Source organism: Mus pahari, chromosome 13, assembly GCF_900095145.1.
Source record: "Mus pahari chromosome 13, PAHARI_EIJ_v1.1, whole genome shotgun sequence".
NCBI lineage: Eukaryota > Metazoa > Chordata > Mammalia > Rodentia > Muridae > Mus > Mus pahari.
In genome coordinates, this window is record NC_034602.1 from 9988724 (window position 1) to 10009840 (window position 21117).

At 44.6% G+C, this 21117-nt stretch overlaps 1 protein-coding gene and 1 pseudogene across 1 annotated transcript in view; one reads left to right on the forward strand and one right to left on the reverse strand.

Moving 5' to 3' along the window:
* LOC110330854 overlaps positions 1–7926 on the forward strand; it is a 48930-nt pseudogene extending 41004 nt beyond the window's left edge.
* Positions 1–21117, reverse strand: part of Sertad2 (SERTA domain containing 2) — a 103385-nt gene that overhangs the window by 62319 nt on the left and 19949 nt on the right. The window lies entirely within an intron of this gene.

The window sequence follows — 21117 nt, forward strand, 5'->3', positions numbered from 1 at the left end:
GGAGGGAGGGAGGGAGGGAGGGAAGGAAGGAAGGAAGGAAGGAAGGAAGGAAGGAAGGAAGGAAGGAAGGAAGGAAGGAAGGAAAGAGGGAAGGAAGGAAGAAAGGATATCTGAATTGTTTGTCATCGAGCCTCCAACATCCAGCACAGAGGATTCAGAAAGTTACTAAAATAATGAATTAGTCAAATCAGGAAAGGTGATACTGAATAGCTGAGACAAACCAGACCATCTCATGCATTGTTAATAGAAGTACGTACCAGGACAGTTCCTAGAGCAAACTTACATTATAAAATATTTTAACATACATTTGGTAGCGTTATGAAGCCCACACCTACAAACTCATCCTGTGGAAGAAACTGGAAACACATGCAAAGACAATGTGCACTGTTTCTACAACTGTCACTTATAATGAATGGAGGAAAAACAGCTCAAATACCCGCCAACGTGGCTGAATAAAATACAGCCAATGGCAGAAAACCATTCTGCAATGGAAAACGATGGTTTGCGGCACCAGGAAAAGACCCTGATGACAGGAAGAGTTAGCAAAACCAGGAGCAGGGTCGACAGACTGACAGATCTTTATTTATGTGTATGTCCTAGGGGAGAAAGGAGTTTAGAAGTTGGTTAGGTTTGTTGTTTAAATCAGCATTTTGCTACTAGGTTCTCCATGAGCAGTCTGTAGGGATACACTTTATTGGCTTGGCTTTCTTGTGCAAACATGTATTATCCTTATAAGAATGTAAATAACAAAATACACACACGCACAGGCACACACAGAGAATTAGTGCACTTTCCAAAGGAGTAAAATTAAATATGGAGTTGGCTAAAACAAAAGAAATTTAATTATTCACATGATAGTAAAGGCATAAAAACTTTTACATCTACCAACAAGAAGCAGAGCCCCACACTTTAAACCTTTGCAGTTCCTGTAGAGAACCAGGAGGACCATGATTTATACAAAGCCTGGGCAGCCCGGCAGAGCTGCCCGGCAGAGCCTGTTTCCGAATGCCAGGGTAACATAAAGCCTCCTTTTCCCTTCGGAGGGTGGGCCCAGATTATCTACCAAAGTAGCTAGAAGTAGCCGGCTTTAGCTCGCTCTCTGAACTGTGCACAGCAAGCTAAGGCAGCTGAGAACCTCCGAGGGAAGAAGCTTGCAAGCAGGCAGGCTCGGGGGCTGCTGCCTCCTCCCTTCCCGCCTTCTGAGCATCAGGGACATGTGCAGCCTGGCTTGGTTTTAGTGTTTGCTCACAGCACCAAGGCACCTCTTTAGCTTGCGACTTACCTCAGCACATACGATAAAGGGGAAGAGCTTATACTGAAAATGTCCCTACCTCTATCAGAAGCAACTGCCTTCTCTTTACAGCAACAGGGACACACTTGTAACTAATCCTCTCCTGCCAGGGCCCTCACCTAACACTAGGAAGCCATCATTCAAGTACCTGTAACGCACAGCACACCATCTTTTGGGGTTGAAACAATCAATCCACAGGGTAGGAATCTACTACTTTAATTACTTACCATTTGTCTAGGTCTGAAGATGGATTTGTACCCTGACAAATGTGCTTGTTTGTTCTGAGTTTTAGGGGTGATCTCTCTTAGGTGCATTCAATCCTTTTAAAGTCACAGCTCCACCCCCCTGCAGCACAGGCATCTAATCTTGGCCAGCAGCTCTTTCCTACAGCACTTGACTGGAAAGCCACTGTAATAAAACTCTGGTGGTGCAGTCTAAGGCTACATACCATCTCTACAACCACGGCCATGCCCAGGGCTGTACGCTGAGGCAGTACCGATTATCTTCATGCTGATTTATAGGATGGGCAAACAGAGGAACAGACAGTGCACATGAACCAACAGAGCGGCGGGCGCTCATGCTGGCTCCACAGTGTCTTGTTCAGTCTGAAGGTCTAGTATGCAGCTGTATTAGCTATTTCTCATTGCTGTGACACAGGAGGAAGGACTTGGCTTGGCTCTTGGTTTAAGAGTGAAGGCATGGTGGGGAGAGGATGGGCCAGATGACAACATTATGGAGAGAGACTCATTCTCTTTTCATTCAGTACAGGACCCCAGCCCACGGGAGAGTGCCACCCACCCATAGTCAGGGCAGATCTCTATCAGTTTTCCTCTTTGAAAAGCTCTCCAGACACATTCAGAGAATGCCTCACTAAGGTGCTAAGCATTTCTCAATACAATCAAATTGATCATCAAAATTAACAGTGACAGCAGCCCAGCTGATCTGCAAACTAGACTTAAACTTGGTGCATGCTCCTGCCTTAGCCTGACAAACGTTCAAATTAGAGGTATGCTCTACCATGTTTGAAAAACTGGGCTCTTAACTACTACACTTCAATAATAAGTCTGTGCAAACAAAAAATACGAACACAACTCCAGATGTAATGACACATGTCTATCATCCCAGTATTCCTGAGGCAGAGGCAGAAAGAACAGAAATTCAAGGTTATCTTTGGGTATACAGCAAGGTAGAAGCTAACCTGGGCTACATGACAGATGTGTTAAAATATACACACTATATATCACATGTGTGTGCGTGCACACACATACACACCACACACCTACACACCACATACCCAACATACCAGAAATACAAATACAATGGGTGGTGCACTATCATGGTTTTAATTCCCAAATTCAATTATATATATGCTCAAATTACAAAAGAAAGCTGGAAAATGACCATTTAGGTAGTACATCAAGAGGAGACTGACTCCAGTACCCAGTACTCTTCCTCAGTGTCTGGAGTATTTGTCCTTATTGACAATATTTAATTAAGCTGAGTAAGGCTCTTTAGTGTGGGGTCACATTTTCCCCACTGCTGTGACTGTACAAAAATCAACTGTCTTACCTTACTGCTGCCAAGATGAGGTGAGTCCCCATTACTCGCCTCCCTGAGATTTTAAGAGTAATTTTGACCAAATACAATTCTTGCCTCATACAATAACTAGAAAACCTGTATACTGCTTTAAGTATCACTCCACTGCATGCGTGAACACTGTATGTTACTTCAGTAACAGAGCAGTAAAACCAGATAATTACACAATGCAAGTCCTGGCCATGGAGGCCATCCTGTGGCTGTGTGGTCTGACATTCCTTATGGCATTAGTTCATTTTCTCATATCTCCTATGGGTCTCAAAGACCCATATATAAGCTATAGCTGACAGTAACAGTCACTCTGTGAGGACACTGGAGAGCAGCCAGCACCAACTGTCCCCGTTGACTTTTACTTTCACAAGACCCTATCTGTACCCAATCCCTCCTGCTAACAAACTGAAATAAGCCAGTTCTACTGGTTTACCGAAACTGTATTCTCCCAAACAGCTCTCCAGTGTGCGTCTGTCCCTCCTCCTCCATTACTACGAATCTGAAGCTCAAAGTATGAGGGGACCCGGCAGCTGGCCCACCTTCTCAGGCTCCAGACTCGCAGCTGTTGAAGGGGAGTGTGGCATGTGCTTCAGGTGGTTCTGATGCACAGCCAGAGTCACCAACATCAGCTTACTTAGAAACTCATCCCTCTCCTATGACCCTCTTGGTTGCCGAGACCTCATCCTTACTGGGTATTTCTCTTCAATTACCTCCCTCGGCCGTTCTGATGCTGCCAGTTGTTCATCTTCTCCTGAGCAGCTAATCTGAGGGCTCTAGCAACCCTGAATCTCCATCTAATCTTGAGCTCAAACCTCAGCTTCAGACCTCTGCCCCACATCAACGTTGCTCTCTGGAGTTCAAACCCCACTATGTCTGCAAATGCTGCTAGGACGGCACACTTGCTCCTTTCCACGCTGTAGCTACTTCAGAGTCTTCCACTTTCCACAGGCTCTGTCCCTCCTTTACAACAGAAATCCTCTCTTTTGGGGCAAGCAAGCTAACTTATCAAATAAAGCACCTGCCCACGAGCCTGGCAGTTGGGTCTCTAAAGCAGCACATAAAGCGGCAGGGGACCAGTGCCACCAAACGCAGTCTAGAAGCCGCGGGTTTGTTGTGGCACGCATGTCTCAACAACCCTACTTCTCTTGCCCACCCACCAAATACTTTTCATTTCTTTTCTCTGAATCAACAAGGAAAATAGAAGCCATCACACTCTCTTAACTTCCAACCTGACCAAGAAACCCACACATTCACTTCCTCCACAACCCTGCCCAGCTAAGGCTCCTGCTTTATCCTGCATGAAACCCAGGGCCTGTTTCCTCCCCCTCTTTCATGCGAGAGGGGTTTGCTCAGGTGTTTGGTGAGTCTTAGCTTTTGGAGGCAGGGATCACTGGGGTGGTAGGATGGTGGTTGCTTTGAACAGGGCATCTCTATGCTGCCCAGACTGGTCCCAGGCTTTCAATCCTAAATCATGGGATTTAATGCATGAGCTTACTACACCTAGCCAAAATTCTTTTTTTTTTTTTTTTTAAGGTTTTTTTTGAGACAGGGTTTCTCTGTGTAGCCCTGGCTGTCCTGGAACTCACTCTGTAGATCAGGCTGGCCTCGAACTCAGAAATCCACCTGCCTCTGCCTCCCGAGTGCTGGGATTAAAGGCGTGCACCACCACACCCGGCTTAGCCAAAATTCTTAAATTGACCACAATAAGGTTTTCTGCTTCTCAGCCTCTTGGAGGCTTTACTCCCTCTGATGTTCCTTGGGCTGACTTCTGTACTGTGTCACCTAAAAGACTCTTTTAAAACACTCTTCCTGTGTAACTCCCAAAACATCAACTGTAGACTTGGTGCTGATGCCTTGTAGGTGTGTCTCCTAAAATCCTAGATCTTTAATGACACTGGGAATTACAAATCCTAATGCCTGACTCTATGTCTCCTTTGAGAAATTATTGATATTTTAAGTTCAGTGGATCCAAGGCAGAATACACTCTTCTTATCGACCTAGCTTCCCAAGCCAAGAAACCCACACTGGAAGATACTGACTTTACAGTTGTCCTCTGTCCACCACATCGGTACTATGTCACCTTATACCTACACATTACACACGCGCACGCGTGCGCGCGCGCGCGCACACACACACACACACACACACACACACACCTTTTTAAAGAGATCCACTGCTACTTTTACTGGACTTGCATTAATCTATAGACTATTTATTGTGTGTACAGGGTCCCATTTAAAAAATGTTTTTCTATATATTACCCCTTCAGCAAAAGTTATTTATATTTATGTATCCTATAGGGTTATTGTTAAGATGCCCTTCTAAGGTAATTTAAATTGTAATTGACTAGGACTTTTAAAATCATGTTTTCAAAGTGATCCTTACTAATCTACAGGAAACTACCCAACTGTGAGCTTGGGCTGCACTTGAGCACTCTGCTATGTCCCGCCTGTGCTAACAGCAGAGCTCTAGGAGACAGAAGGTATCAGGTTCCACAGGAAAGAGAAAAAAAAACCAAGCAGCAAAAGCAGGTTTGTACATAGCACAATGAGGTCCATTTAAGAGAGTCTGGGCTTAAAATGACAAACCACACTTCTCAAAGATGGCTTCAAAGTACACAGAAATTCAGACCTCTAGCCAGGGGAGAGAGGTCAGGGCTGGACAAGATAGTGAAATTATATGTATCAGGTAAGAGTTGAAAATGATCTTTATGGGCAAAGCTGATGCCAGGATTAATGGGAAAAAAAAAGTTTCCTTCTCCAACATCTGCTGTGCAAAACAGAAAGGCTCGTCTAAATTGCCTGGTGGTGTCATATTACAGTTACAGAACCCAGACCCCTTAAATGTACTTTTCCAAAAAGAATTTCAGGAGACCAGGGTGGGGTCTCCCGACTGCAGCTCCGGTTACCCCATAACTGCCCTGGGATTCAAGTGAAAAAAAAAAAAAAAACCCTCCCAATGATCAAGAGTGAGGCAGGAAACGGGTGGAGGGAAGAGGAAATGCTGAACCACAAGGTCATGGTCAGGAAACCAATTTGGCAAGGCATATGGAAAAGCAAAGCATATAGAATCAAGAACCACATGCAGAGATGCACAGCCCAAAGCCAGCTTTGTTTCCAGTAGCAGTCCTCGAATGACAGGGTGAAGGCCAGGGCCTGACATCACAGAGGAAACCACCTTGCAACCCTCCCACATCCCAGATTTTTTTTCTTCCAGTTATTCTTCTGCCTGACACAGATTCCAAAATGGAGTTTAGGTAAAAGGCTGTGTAGGTCCTAAGGACTGTGTTACAATAAACGGCAATGGTGACCGTCAGCTCAGTACATAACGTCTACTTCCCTTCTCCTTCCATCCCTTTTTAAACCAGTCAAGAACAATACTTTTCAGCTGGGCATGGTGGCGCACACCTTTAATCCCAGCACTCAGAAGGCAGAGGCAGGCAGATTTCTGAGTTCAAGGCCAGCCTGGTCTACAAAGTGAGTTCCAGGACAGCCAGGGCTACACAGAAACCCTGTCTGGAAAAAACAAAACATAAAAAAATAAAAAAATAAATAAATAAAGAAGAAGAACAATACTTGTAATCCTTACAGTGGAGTAACATTGAGATGCAATGTGTATAGTTGGTGTCTAACTTTGTGAACGTGCTTATTACATAAACACAAGAAGCACATTTATCAAAATGTTAAAAGTAACTATCACCAAGTAGCAAAATAAAGCCTAGTTTTTACTTTTATTTTTTTTTTTTTAACAAATTCCTCTGTACTTTTAACTTCCTGTAATGTTTTAGTTGTCCTACATCTGTGAAGAGACACCATGACCAAGGTAACTCTTATTAAAGATTGCATTTAGCTGGGGGCTTGCTTACAGTTTTAAGGGATTAATCTACATCATCATGGGAAGGAAGCAGACAGGCATGGTGCTAGAACAGTAGCTGAGAGTTTTACATCCTCATCCAAAGGCAGAGTCACAGAGAAACTCTGGGCCTAGCATGGGCTTTTGAAACTTCAAAGCCCACCTCCAGTGATACCCCTCCTGCAACAAGGCCACACCTCCTAATCCTTCACAAACAGTTCTACTAACTGGTGACCAAGCACTCAAACATATGAGCATACAGGGGACATTCTCATTCAAACTACTACACATAATGAGTATATAATGAAGTGATAATAGAGAAGCGGTCAAGGGAAAGGCTTCTTCCTTTCCTCTGGCGGTAGCCATCAGTGAGCCAAGACGGGTGCATACAAACACATCCAGGAGCTATGGAGGAAGAAGCAGTCCGACATGATGCGCTTTCTTCTGAGGGTCCGCTGCTGGCAATACCGCCAGCTCCTTGAGCTGCACAGGGCTCCCTGCCCCACCAGGCCTGATAAAGCTCGGAGACTATGGTACAAGGCTAAGCAAGGGGGCTGGTGAGATGGCTCAGCAGGTAAGAGCACCCGTCTGCTCTTCCAAAGGTCCTGAGTTCAAATCCCAGCAACCACATGGTGGCTCACAACCATCCGTAACGAGATCAGACACTCTTCTGGAGTGTCTGAAGACAGCTACAGTGTACTTACATATAATAAATAAATAAATCTTAAAAAAAAAAAAAAAAAAGGGCTAAGCAAGGCTATGTCATTTACAGGATTCGTGTCCGCCGTGGTGGTCGCAAGCACCTGGTTCCTAAGGGTGCAACTTACAGGAAGCCTGCCCACCACGGTGTTAACCAGCTGAAATTTGCCCAAAGCCTTCGATCTGTTGCTGAGGAGAGAGCTGGGCGCCATTGTGGGGCTTTGAGAGTCCTGGATTCCTACTGGGTTGGTGAAGATTACACATACATTTTTTTGAGGTTATCCTCATTGATCCATTCCATAAAGTTATCAGAAGAAATCCTGACACCCAGTAGATCACCAAACCAGTCCATAAGAACAGAGATGCATGGTTTGACATCTGCTGGCAGAAAGAACCCTGGCCTTGGAAAGGGCCACAAGTTCCACCACACTTTTGGTGGTTCCCTCCGTGCAGCCTGGAGAAGGCACAATATTCTCCAGCTCCACCATTACGGCTAATACATGAGATATCTGTAAAATTCATATCTAATAACAATTTAGGATAGTCAAAAAAAGAAAGAAACAACACTCAAAATGTTAATATCAAACCAAAACAATGATCGCTATAACATAAGATTTCAGATTACTCGGGAAGAAAAATTCTGATTAAATCTCTCAATTTTACGGTTATGGGTTACATAGGATGGCTGCAGACCTAATCTTTTCCCTTTGAAGAATATTAAGTGGACTTTCAGGGAATGAGTGTAAAATCCAGAGAAGCCAGTGTGGTAAGCCAAAAGGAGATGATGAGGGTACTCTCTCTTCCCATGATGCAGCCAGGAAGGAGCCTGGAGAATACAGGAGGTTTGAAAACAGCATCAGTCTCTCCTCACGTGATGATGCCCACAGCACCAGCGGTGGCGCTTCCTGCCAGCGCAGCCACACAGTAAGAGCAACAGGGATAAATGCCAGCTCTTCCAGGGCCTGGCCTCGTCCCATCAGAGCCCCTTAGATGTCTCATACCTTCAGAGTCCTTAACAAGTCCCATGTCTCCTCAAACACAAAGACTTCTCTGAAGGCAAGGCTCCTGAAGGCAGCTAAGAGGGCAAATCAAAGAACTGCAGAATGAGGCTGGAGCTGGTCAGACACTCTGTGAGGTCAGCTGTCAGAGGTGGGCAGCAAGTGCTTCTTAGGTGCTGTAGGGATAGGAAGAGTTGTCCCAGTCCTAAATGAGACAGTGCTGACAAGGCAGATAATGAGGGAACAACCCAGTCACGGACAGCATGATACAATGCAATAATGACAAGGCACACAGTAGGCAGGTGAAAAGGGGCTTTGCAGTCTCAAGATTGAGCCCCAGATCCCCATCCTTTAGCTGTGTGACCTTGACAAGTCACTTAACTTCCCTGTGTCTTAGTTTTTTTTTCTCTGGGAAATAGTATCAGTGGTACAGTTCACAGGGCAGACAGGTTGTGTAGCTAAACACAATACATAGTAAGTATACATTTGCTGTAACTTTGTGTGTACTATATAGCAATGCACTGGCATTCTATATCTTGTATTATTAATAAAGTAGCCATATTATCATGCCTATTTATAGATCAGGGCTGAAGACTCCGCTACTTGGAGATGGTCTAGAAGGAGGAGTGCTAGGGCAGAGAGCTGCAACACCGACTACTCCACCTCACTGGGCAGGTCTGCCCTTCCATCCATCCTTCTGTCCATCCTTCCCTACTTTTTTCCTTCCTAGGAACAAAGTCTCACTGTGTAGTCCAGTCTGACCTTGAACCTGTGGCAGCTCTTCTGCTGCAACCTCCCACTGTTGCAATTATAAGCATAAGCTACCACATCCAACTTATGAATTCCAAAACATGCTAAACGTTAAGTATGACTGGGCCAACATATTACATATTGTGAAGAAAAGAAAACTTGTAATTTTACACATATCTAGAGCTTCAATAACAGGGATCTAAACCTGGAAATGCTGAAGAACAAAGAGGAAAATATATATGGTTTTATAAACACCATAAAGGTCATAGCTTATGTAGACAGTTACAAATTAGTGAAGTGATTTTTGGTTTAAATTATGAATGTAAATACATTTTAAGACGTTAAATTTAAGGGTTAGGGCTGTAGCTCGGCAATAGAGGCCCCAGGTTCAATTCCTAGTCGTGAGAAAAAGAAAAAGAAGCTAAATCAAGGCAATAATACTTTGTCAATTAATATTTTAAAAATAACACCAAAAATGTTAGAAAAATAAGAAAACTTCATAGTTTCTAAGTGGATAGCCATAAGTGTTGAGCAGATGAAGTATTTTCAGGGAAAAAAATAGCCTGTGACAAACAACGTAAGGATTTTATACCCTTTGACTCACTAAATCCACGTGTATGAATCTATTCTAGAGAAATAACTGAATAAAAGCCAGAAGGCATATGTAGAAGACATATATGGTCATGTCTAGCATCTAAAAATAAGAAATAACACCTAAGGTTAGGGATGGCTTGCTTGATTGAGTTATAAGCACGATAGAAGTATTTATAACATTAACTTCTATTGTAAAAATTATCTTGAAATACAATAAGATGATCATTATAATTTCAAGTGCACATTCTGGGATAGAAGATCATATTGGGTATGTTATATGCACTTATGAGTGTATATCTACATAAAAACACACCTGTGTGAAAGAAGACAAAAGGTCAGTGGTTAGGGGCTGGGCTGGGCAGCTTCTTCAGGGCCCTCATGTCTCTCATGGTCATTGCACTGACTTTCAATCTCCCAGGGAAAGCCACCTTTCCACCCGGATCTCACCCACCACAGGTTCTACTGTCCAGTTCTGTCTAATCTGTGTCACATACAGGGCAGCACTACTGGCTCTTCTCATCCTTAGCCACACACTGAATGAGAGTCACATAAATCACCATGCCTTCCCACGACTGGGGCCAGGGCCAGCCAGGCAACGCACACCCACACTCTTTCTTGCCTGTCTAGAGATGCCGGTCTGGCCACTGCATGCATGGACTCATGACAAAAATTCTTCCTATTTATACATAAAGCATGCTCTGTGCTCCTACATGGAACTGTTCAGACTCTCCCAAAGGGTTCCTTTCATCTGGACTATCACAAAAAGAACTGACAATGGGAAGATGAGATTTAAAGGAGAATTCAGACTGGGAGGAATCAGGACTTACAAGCAGACTGCAATGGCAACATCTAATCTTAACTGGCTTTTTTGCCCCCCCCCCCACTCCAAATGGTGATATAATCTGGCCAGCATAAATCTTGCACAGTAACGTGGTGACATTGTGAAATTGTGAGAATAGGTAGAATGGAATGAGCTTTCTATCCTGTGACCCAATACCTATCTCATCCAGCGATCCACACACCACCCCAACTGCCGCTGTCTGAGGCTCACCAACCCATCTCACCTTCACTGCCACTGTCCACAGCCCACCACACCCCCTACTCCTCCTTCACAGCCACTGTCTGAGGTTCACACGCGCCATGGCTCCCACACTCCATCCCACTCCACTTTCACAGATCCTCTTTCCTTTAGGAAAAGTATGTACATAGAAGCCTGCTACCAGTCTTCTGCAGAAAGACACCTCCTCTGACGCTGCTCAACATCATCCCCTCCTGCATCTGCACCAACTTGTCAAACGCCTTAGCATAAGCCTCAAAGCTCCCCTTACCTGGTCCACTTGTTTTGTTTAACCCCCTTTAAATTTAGAATCTCTCTACTCAACACTACCTAGAACCAATCACTTGTATCTCCTTGAAGTCTTCCATCGTGGCGGCTTTCTCTACCACATTCCTCCCCCCTTCTTATATGCCTCTCCCTTCTTATTTCTATAGCCTTAGATGCTGAGACAGGGTTTCACTATGTAATCCCAGCTAGCCTTGAAGTCACTACGCAGACCAAGCTGTCCTTAAACTCACGGAGGTTCACTTGTCTCTCTGCCTCCAGAATGTAGACATTAAGAGCACATATACCATTGCTGGGCCCTCGGTTTTGCTTTAGTGTTTCAAGACAAGATCTTACTATGTAGCCCAGGCTGACCTTAGGCTTTCCAGTGCTGAAATTATAGGTATACAGAACTAAGTCTAAGAAAATCCAGTTCAACAGGTATGTGCTTCAAAAGGACTTCCCTGCTGGCACTAACTACACGTCCTGCAATGGCATTCTATAAAATGTCTAGTTGGCCTGCTTGGTACCTTGGACATCTTAATAGCCACTTGTGATTAAATATCTTTACTTTAAAAGCTTTAACACTAGCATTTCTCCCGCATTCTTCGAAGGTATTGGGAAGGCAGACCACACACATGAGGTGTTGGGGTGGGGGTGGAATTCTATTTGCATAGAAGTCAGAGCAGGCAAGGTCTCTGCTGAACTTCACAATGGGCTTCCTTCAGCACATATTTCAGAAGGTTCCCAGCCCTGACTGTTCAATAATACCACTGCTGCTGGACCTTACCAATAGAAAGTCACTTGGGAAACAGAGGCAAGAGGATCAAGTTTAAGGCCTGTTTGGCTACACATTGAGTTCAAGGCTTGTCTGCTATGTGGGGCCCTATGGAGGAGGAAGAGGACAACGCCTAGGAGGAGAAAATGGTTCCAACTGACAGATTAGAAGGGCTGAAACATGAATTTGTTTTAAGCTTAATTTCTCTGGTTGATTAAGTGTGCATTCAATGTGCACATACAGTGTTCATTAATAGTTGTGGTCCTAGCAACAATGAGCACAGGGCTCATTGCAGGCAAAACATCTACTTACCCCCTCTTTAGAACACCCTGTCCCTCATTTCCCAGCTCTGTATGACACTCTACAGATAGATAAACTATAGATCTCCTGGGCTCCCCACCTCAGCACACCCTTCCCCAGCATCTACATGCTACTCTTTCCTGCGGCCTTCTCCATGCCAGGTGCTCCAGGGAGCAGACGCGCCAGGATGCTGGAAACAAGGCTCTGTGTAAAAAGGATCCACACTGCAGACATCCTAATCTGGGTTGCGATATCCTAAGAGTTATCATCTACATAGTGAAAGTTCACTGCGTCCTTGGTAAAGGATGGTATGAGCTGAATGGTAATTCTGAGAGGTAGGTACAAAAATTCCAATTTGTAGAATGTAAACAAGACTTAATTTGGAAGTTGAAGCAACCTGTCTGAAGGTCACAGGGCTAGAAAGTGTTATATCCCCACTTCTGTCTCATGTTCTATGATATAGCCTCTTTGCTGTGAGTTAAAGTCTTGTGTTAGCCTGCACACTGTAGTGTATATGCTTCTAATTTCAGCACCTAGAAAGCTGAGGCAGAAGGACTTGCTTGGAGTTAGAGGACAACCTGAGCAGCTCAGCAGGACCTTGCCTCAAAAATAAAAACAAACAAAACCCAACAACAACAAAAAAGCAAAGCTTTGTTGCTCCAAACTTCTCATTCAGTTCAGTTAGCATGTGACAAGGGTGGAACACAGAAAACACTCCAGTCCTGAGCAAGAGGGCAGGACTGCGTAGTGTTAGACCACAGTCCTCCCCTGAGTCCTCCCCGGAACTGGTTCACCAAAGCTGCTTCCCTTCCTCCACACTCACTCTGATTCCCTGTGAGGGCCACGATGGCTTCCACCACTGCAGCCCAGGGCCTGGCTGGAAGGGGAAACGGGAGCAAGAGCCACACCATTGGCAAAGAGGGGCTGCTTATAATTAAAGACTGCCCTATGGAAACGCACAATTAGCAGATTCATTTAGATTTCTGTTATATTTAATTTGTGAAACACTCCGCCTAAGACCATATACTTATAAATAATATCATGGCTAGAGTTGATAAAGAAAGTATTCACTGGAAGTAATCTAGCTGCTGGTTGTGAATCATAGGGCCCGAACTAGCCTCAAGTGTTACTTATCCATGGTTTCTCCGTTCGAGCAGGAGACCTGTGGAAGCCAGAGCCAGTGTCAGGCGTTTGTTCTCATTAAGTAAAGCACTCGCCACCTTATGTTTTTATGGGAGTCAGTGTCTCCCACTAAATCTGGAACTCAACTTGGCTAGACTGGCTAGATGGTAAGTCCAGGGGTCCGCCTGTCTCTGCCTTCCTGGGGCTAGAATTTCAAATACTTCAAATATGCCCTGCCGTGCCTGGGTTTTTATGCAGACGCTAGGGATTTGAACTTGGGTCCTCATGATTACACTTTCCCCATGAAGCCAGCTTTCCAACCCCTAACAAAAGCAATTCTTCATTGTAAAACAAAACAAAAATGAGTGTGGAGCCTTATATCTGTAATACTAGCACTTTGGAAGCTGAGGCAGGAGGACTGTCATGAGTTCAAGGTCAGCCTGTGCTATATAATAAAGAAGAAACTACAAAGACCGACTGCATTGACGATTTCTAAGCTGCCAACAGGGCCTTCAGGATGTACTGAGGTGCGTAAGCAAAGCTGGAGTCTCCAGTGACTGCTTCTCCATCTCTCCAGTGCTGAGATGACTCAACCACGCTGGAGTTGACCTGTGAGGAAAGCTGTGAACTTCCCATCCTCCCGAGCTCCCAACAATATCCTCTCAGTCCAGTGGTGGCACTGGGGAGGTAAGTTCGAGGCCAGAGTGATTTCCAGGGCAGCTGAGGCTACACAGAGAAACCCTGCCTTGAAAAAAAGAAAAGAAATGAAATGAAATGAAAAGAAAAAAGAGTAGGAGAAGAAAAGGAAGAGTGACCTCTCGGCCTTTGGTGGCAGTTCACAGTTTGGGTGCAAGAGCACATGTATCAAAAGAATTATCTCAGTGTAGCTGCAAGCTAAGCAAGGGAGCTGGGCTTTGCTGGGTGGGGAGTGGTGGCCTAGAGCTCACTGGTTTAGTTTGTGTGGGCAGGCTTCACCAAAGCGCCAAGAATCCCCAATAACACAGCGAGAAAAAATTTAAAAATGAATAAAATTCTTTTATAGTTTGCTTATTCCAAATCATGTTTCTTACATGAAAAAACAAAAAAACAAACAACCCCAGAGTATCCCCAGAACCCTAAGATGTGTCCTCCAGCACGTACGCGGTCCTGCATGCACCCGGCCAGTCTGCAGGCATGCCAGGCACAGCAGCTGCAGGCTCATGGGCAGTAGCTCTCAAAGCAGCATCCTGAGGGTGAGACAGACCCTGCGGCTCCCTAGACTCTTTCAAGGGGTACACGCAGCAAGCACTGGAGTCACGCAACGTCCCCAGGACTGAAAAGTGCCCCGCCCGGGGTCAGCTCCGAGCACGAGGTCTTTATCAGGCATGGGTCAATTCTGCTCACCAGCACAACAGTCATACACACAGTGGTTAGTCAGACTTGAAAGGAAGGCGGATAGTTTGAGTGGCAGCAATACAATTCAGGCCTGCAAGTGCAAATGAGAATTTGGGACAATTTGCATTTGCCACCCTGAGCATGACACCTCAGTGGGGAAGTTAACAATGTGATTTTTTAATGCTGTGCAATGAAAAATGTCAGCTGGGAAACCCTGCATAACTTACTAAATCAGTATTTTCCAAATAATCAATGGGTGATATTCCCTAGTCACTCAGAAGTAAAACTCCATTCAATATTCAAGAGAAGCCACACCTAATATAACAAATAATTAAGAGCTCAGGGACCTGGTTTCAGGTCTTAGGCTGCACCAACCTTTCAGGTTTTAATTGAGTATAAAAGGCCATCCTAATTATCGGAAAAGGTTATTTAAATACTCCTCCCCCTTTTCCCAACGACATTCCGTGTGAATCCACACTTTCATCTTGTTCTTCAACCCAAAGAACTACCTGAATAGAAAAGTGGGTGTGATTATCTAGCTGTCCTCTAAGGAGATGTTAAACAGACTTGCCAGAGTAAAACCCATTGATTCTCACAGCAATGGTGGGTGGCACACACTTAATTACAGCACTCAGAGGCAAAGGCGGGTGAATCTCTGTGAGTTCCAGGCTAGCCAAGGCTACATAGTAAGATTCTATCATGAGGCGGTGGAGCGGGAGAGAGATTGATTTTCTGTCCATTAATATTTCTGTCTTGGTAAAGCTTACTTATTTCTTGTAAAAAACAAAACTACAAAATCTCATGTTCTTTGGACGTGGCTCTGTGGTAGAGTATGCACCTAACATGCTCAAAGTCCCGGGCTGGAGCCTAAGTATACATACCAAACAAGACAAACCGTTGTCTGCATCAACATCTTATTTTCTTGGTGATGGTGTGTTAGTTGGTTTTTCCATAACAGGCACTGAACCCCCTGTAACCCCTGTAACCCAGGCAACCCTCTCTGTATGCTACATCCCTAAACTCACAATGTTTGAATGAAAAAATATTTAACTTTTTTTTTAACTTTTTTTTTTTTTTTTTTTTTTTGAGACAGGGTTTCTCTGTATAGCCCTGGCTGTCCTGGAACTCACTCGGTAGACCAGGCTGACCTCAAACTCAGAAATCTGCCTGCCTCTGCCTCCTGAGTGCTGGGATTAAAGGTGTGTGCCACCATCGCCTGGCAACTTTTTTATTTGTTAAAATGGTAGGTAGCAGATATAATTCACGTTTAAGTTCTTTGAGGTCCTCAGTAATAGATTTTAAGTGTGAAACAAGATCAGAGGGCAGGAGAAACTGAAGCATAAGGGTCAACCCAGAAGAGTGCGCCAGCCAGCCTTTATCCACACATGGCGAGGACACACCTATCTGTAGTTCTTTAGCTATTTTGAATTGCAAGCTGCTTATTATATGGATACTAAATACTTTCCCCAATCTGTTTTTCAATGAATGAAAATTAATCAATACTGGTCACATTATTAATATTTCCTGTTCTGATCAATACTTACTACGTTTTGCCCAGGAAACCTTTCCCTCCTCCTAACTGCATTATTGAGACAGTCTAAATGCTTCAGTTAGATCCACAGGCTCTGACTGTGAGCAGCAAGAGACTACCTCCCCTCCGCACCTTCCTCTTCCTCCTGGCACTCTCCTCCTCCTCTCTCTCCTCCTTCCCTTCCTCTTCCTCCTCTCCCTCCTCCTTCCCTTCCTCTTCCTCTTCTTCCTCCTTCCCCTCCTCCTCCTCCTCCTCCCCATTTCTGCATCCTCTGTTCCTACAGTCATCACTGCCAAGCTTGCATTTCATTCTGTCAGTGAAGCTAGAGATAGATGGAAGGTTATGGATCCAAATGCTTCCACAGAAGACAAGCTGGAGACCCGGCCCTTCTCACAGCACGCTGTGGTCAGACAGGCTGGCTATCACTCTGCTGCCATTTCAAGAACGTTGTGCGGGAACAGAGAGCAAGCTAGGGGTGGGGGAGGCGCCCCTGATTCTTAATAAGTGGGGAGGGGGGCTGGAAGCAGGACACTTGTTTTGGGCAGAGGGGATGGAGAGAACACGTCCTGCTCTTATACAAGACTGGAATTTGGTTCCCAAAACCCACATGGTGACTCACAGTGTCTGTGACTCCAGTTCCAGGGAATGAGATGCCTTCTTTTGGCCTAGTACATATACATGTAGACAAAATACCCAAAAACATAAAAATGAAATCTTAAAAAAAATTTAAAAAGGTTAGAGGGCAACTTCCTCAGTAGGAAAGGTACTATCACATTCACTACAGAAACTTGGAAGGACAACTGTGTCACACATCACTCTCTTACAAGATAGCATCTCTTCAGAACAGTCATTCCTTCAACTCAGAAATGCCCACAACAAAATACCAGCTGAACATGAACTCAGTTTCTACTCTTAATGCCTAGCACAGAATTTTTCAAATTACAGACCATTATCCATAAATGAGTTGTGTGATCAGTAGGGTAGGTTACAATTAACACTATTTTTAATGACCACCATGGAAGACTATCAATGAAGACCACAAAGCCTAGAACACATTGAGTGAGTAATGATGCGCAGTTGTTTTTTTTCTCTTCAGTCAAACCTGCCCCAATGCAAAATACACGATTTACTACAAGTCCCTGTTTAGACATCTGAAAGGCACTAGCACCAAGTTGCTTTAATATATATGTAGGGAGAGTCCCTCCCAGACACCGCTTCTCTATGGAAACACCTCTCTCACTTAATAGCCATATATGGTTGCAAACACATATTACCATGGATTGACAAAACTCTCACATCTCCGTAACCTTCCTACTTCTGAGACCCTTTAATACAGCTCATGTGTGGTGACTTCATAACTGTAATGCTAATGTTATCAATCATAATGTAAGTATCTGATATGCACAATATCGGATCTGCAACTCTCCAAGGGGTCATGACCCACAGGCTGAGAACCACTGCCCTAGGCCTTGATGAATGACTCACAAGGAATGGGCAATTGCCCATGTTGCTCTCAAGTTCCTTGCCCATCATTGTTTAACTTGGCACATAGGACATCTGAGTGATGGAGCGACAGAGCAGACTGCTGGTGGCCATGTTTCCAGGCACAGAAGGAAATGGTCTACCATAAGGAATGAAACGAACATGCGGAAAGAGGCAAAGATGAAATTCAGGAAATATCGGTCATACTGAGGTGGCTATGTTATTTCCCACTGTTTTAGTCACTGTCCTAATGCTGTGAAGAGACACCTTAACCTAGGCAACACGTATACTAATTGCTTACAGTTTTAAGAGGGTTAGTTCATCATTACCCCCATCCTCATCATCACCATCATCATGGTGGGGAGCATGGCAGCACACAGGCAAACAGTAGCTCAGAGCTACATCCTGATCGATAGACAGAGACTAGGCCTCACATGGGCTTTCTGAAACCTTAAAGCTCACCTCCAGTGACACACTTCCTCCAACAAGGCCACACCTACTAATCCTTCTAATCCTTTCAAACAGTTCTAATCCCTGGTGACTAAGCATTCAAGAATATGAGCCTATGGACCATTCCTATTCACTCTACTCTGATTCTCAGTACCCACTTGGTACCTCACAATAACTTGTTCTAAGGGATCTCACAATCTCTTCTGGTCCTGCATGTGGTGCCCAGACATATATGTAGGCAAAACACCCGCACGTATAAAATTAAAAATAAATCTTTAAAAAATATGGTATTGAAATGTGTGGTAGTTTGAATAAAATGGCGCCCATAGGTCCACAGGGAGTGGCACTATTAGGCGGTCTGGACTTGTTGAAGTAGGTGTGGCCTTGTTAGAGGAAGTGTATCACTATGGGTGGGCTTTGAGGTCTTAAAAGCTCTAGTATGGCCAGTGTGCCTTGGTCTTCCTTCTGCTGCCTGCCAATCCAGATGTAGAACTCTCAGCCCCTTCTTACACAGCCAGCCTGCCTGCCTGCTGCCATGCTTCCCGCCATGATGATAATGAACTGACCCTCTGAAACTGTAAGCCAGCCCCAATTAAATGTTGTCCTTTATGAGGTTCCTTGGTCAGTGTCTCCTCACGGCAATAGAAACCCTAACCAAATTCTATTTTGGTCTTCACTAATAAAATGAAATAAAAGACATCTGAGGGTAAATTTGGTAAGTGAAGGCAGGAACTTTAAAGTTTCTTCAGCAAAGTTCATGTATGTATACACCATTTATAATAGTCTTTCTATCTCTATACTGACTAGAATCATGTGACACAGGGTAGCAGAAGAGTAACACCGAGACCACTGTCAAAGAATAGCTGAGGTTTTGTTTTTTAAGCAAACTCCAAAACTCTGTCCAGTTCTTCAGTCCTGCAGACCTTGGTGAGGGCAGGGTCCCTGGACAATATGTTGATGCTGCTGAGGCATTTGCGGTTGAGCATACTCTACGCCAGGCCAGGCAACGGAGCACTGGTTTCTAGACTAAAGAGAAGTCCTCTTCCTCCAAGCATATACCACGTGTCCTCCATATGTCCTACTGGATGCTAGGATGGGGCTTTTCTGTATAGCTGAACGTGTCCTGCAGTACAGTGCACAGACCTTTTACATAATATTGTTGGCTCCACTCAGGAAGAATCTACCAAGAAACACAGAGTTCCTCATACTCTATCAAGTTGGTGCACCTTGGAGACCACCCAAACGATTAGCAGCACATCTAGAGAGGCTCCAGACTTCACTGCTCACCTGACATTAGTTCTTTAAAAACGTATTCCCAGGAGTTAAAGACTAGTATCAGAACTTTGATAACAAAGCATGAGAAGTGTGATTTTCTCACTTAAGATATTGAAAGCTGGGAATGGTGGCACTTGCCTGGAATCACAGTGCCCAGGAGGTAGAGGAAAGGTCAGAGGTTCAAGGCTAGGCTCTGCTGCAGAGTCAGTTCCAGGAGCTGCTAGCCTAAAACTCACTAGGTGACCTAAACTGATCTCAAACTCAAGATCTTCCCACCTCAGCTTCCTGGGTGCCAGAATTAGACCACCACACTTAGCAAGATGGGCTGCCTCTTATATGTCTTCTGAGGCTTTCAAATGGTGGAACACTTAGCACAAGGGCCATTCCCACAATATCTAAACTCAACACAGCAGGCTGCTCACAGTTTACAGGGATGCCTGTGGAAAGCTCAAGTGAAATTAACTCCCAGGACAAGAAGTGCAGTCTCTACTAAATGACTCCTTTATAAGAAAAGACATGCACCCTTGTCCTGGTTAGTTTTGTGTCAACTTGACACAGCTGGAGTTACCACAGAGAAAGGAGCTTCAGTTGGGGAAATGCCTCCATGAGATCCAGCTGTAAGGCATTTTCTCAATTAGTGATCAAGGGGGGAGGTCCCCTTGTGGGTGGTGCCATCTCCAGGCTGGTAGTCTTGGTTCTATAACAGAGCAGGCTGAGAAAGCTAGGGGAGGCAAGCCAGTAAAGAACATCCCTCCATGGCCTCTGCATCAGCTGCTGCTTTCTGACCTGCTTGAGTACCAGTCCTGCATCCTTTGGTGATGAACAGCAGTATGGAAATGTAAGCTGAATAAACCCTTTCCTCCCCAACTTGCTTCTTGGTCATGACGTTGGGCAGGAATAGAAACCCTGACTAAGACAACCCTGGTCTGAGGGAATGGGACCACCAGAGCCCATGCACTTAACTGTGGTTTCTACACATGCACACGCATACGCACACGCACACGCACATACGCACTCGAGCACTTAAAAATAAACAAGGCTGAAGAGATGGCTCAATGCTTTGATCCCAGCAACCAAAGGGTAACTCACAACTGTTTATAACTCTAATTTCAGGGGATCCTACAACCTCTTCTGGCTTTTTTAAGTACCAGGCATGTATGTGGTGCACAGACAAAACACACACATAAAATAAAAATAAATGTTAAAAAAAAAAAACAAAAAAACCTTCTTTCGGCCAAGGGTGGTGTGAATGAGGACCAACAGTAGAATGCTTGCCTAACAGGCCTTAGGTTCATGTCCACCACTGAAAGTAAACATAAATACTCCATTTTTCCTTTTCCTTTTTTTATTATCCTATTGTTAAGGTCAAAGTTTAGCCAAGACACTGCCACTTGACAGGCCTGTACTTTCTGTGAGCAACATGAAATGGCAACCAAGGTGGACTATGGTTCCTCAGAACCCACCAAGAAAGAGATTGAACTCCTGAAAGCTGTCCACGCACGCACGCACACACACATGTATGCTATTTTTTAAATGGGAAAAAGAATCCAAATTCATTGAGCTGGAAAGATGGCTCAGCAGGTAAGAACACTGACTGCTCTTCAAGAGATCCTGAGGGAGCCGGGCGTGGTGGCACACGCCTTTAATCCCAGCACTCGGGAGGCAGAGGCAGGTGGATTTCTGAGTTCGAGGCCAGCCTGGTCTACAGAGTGA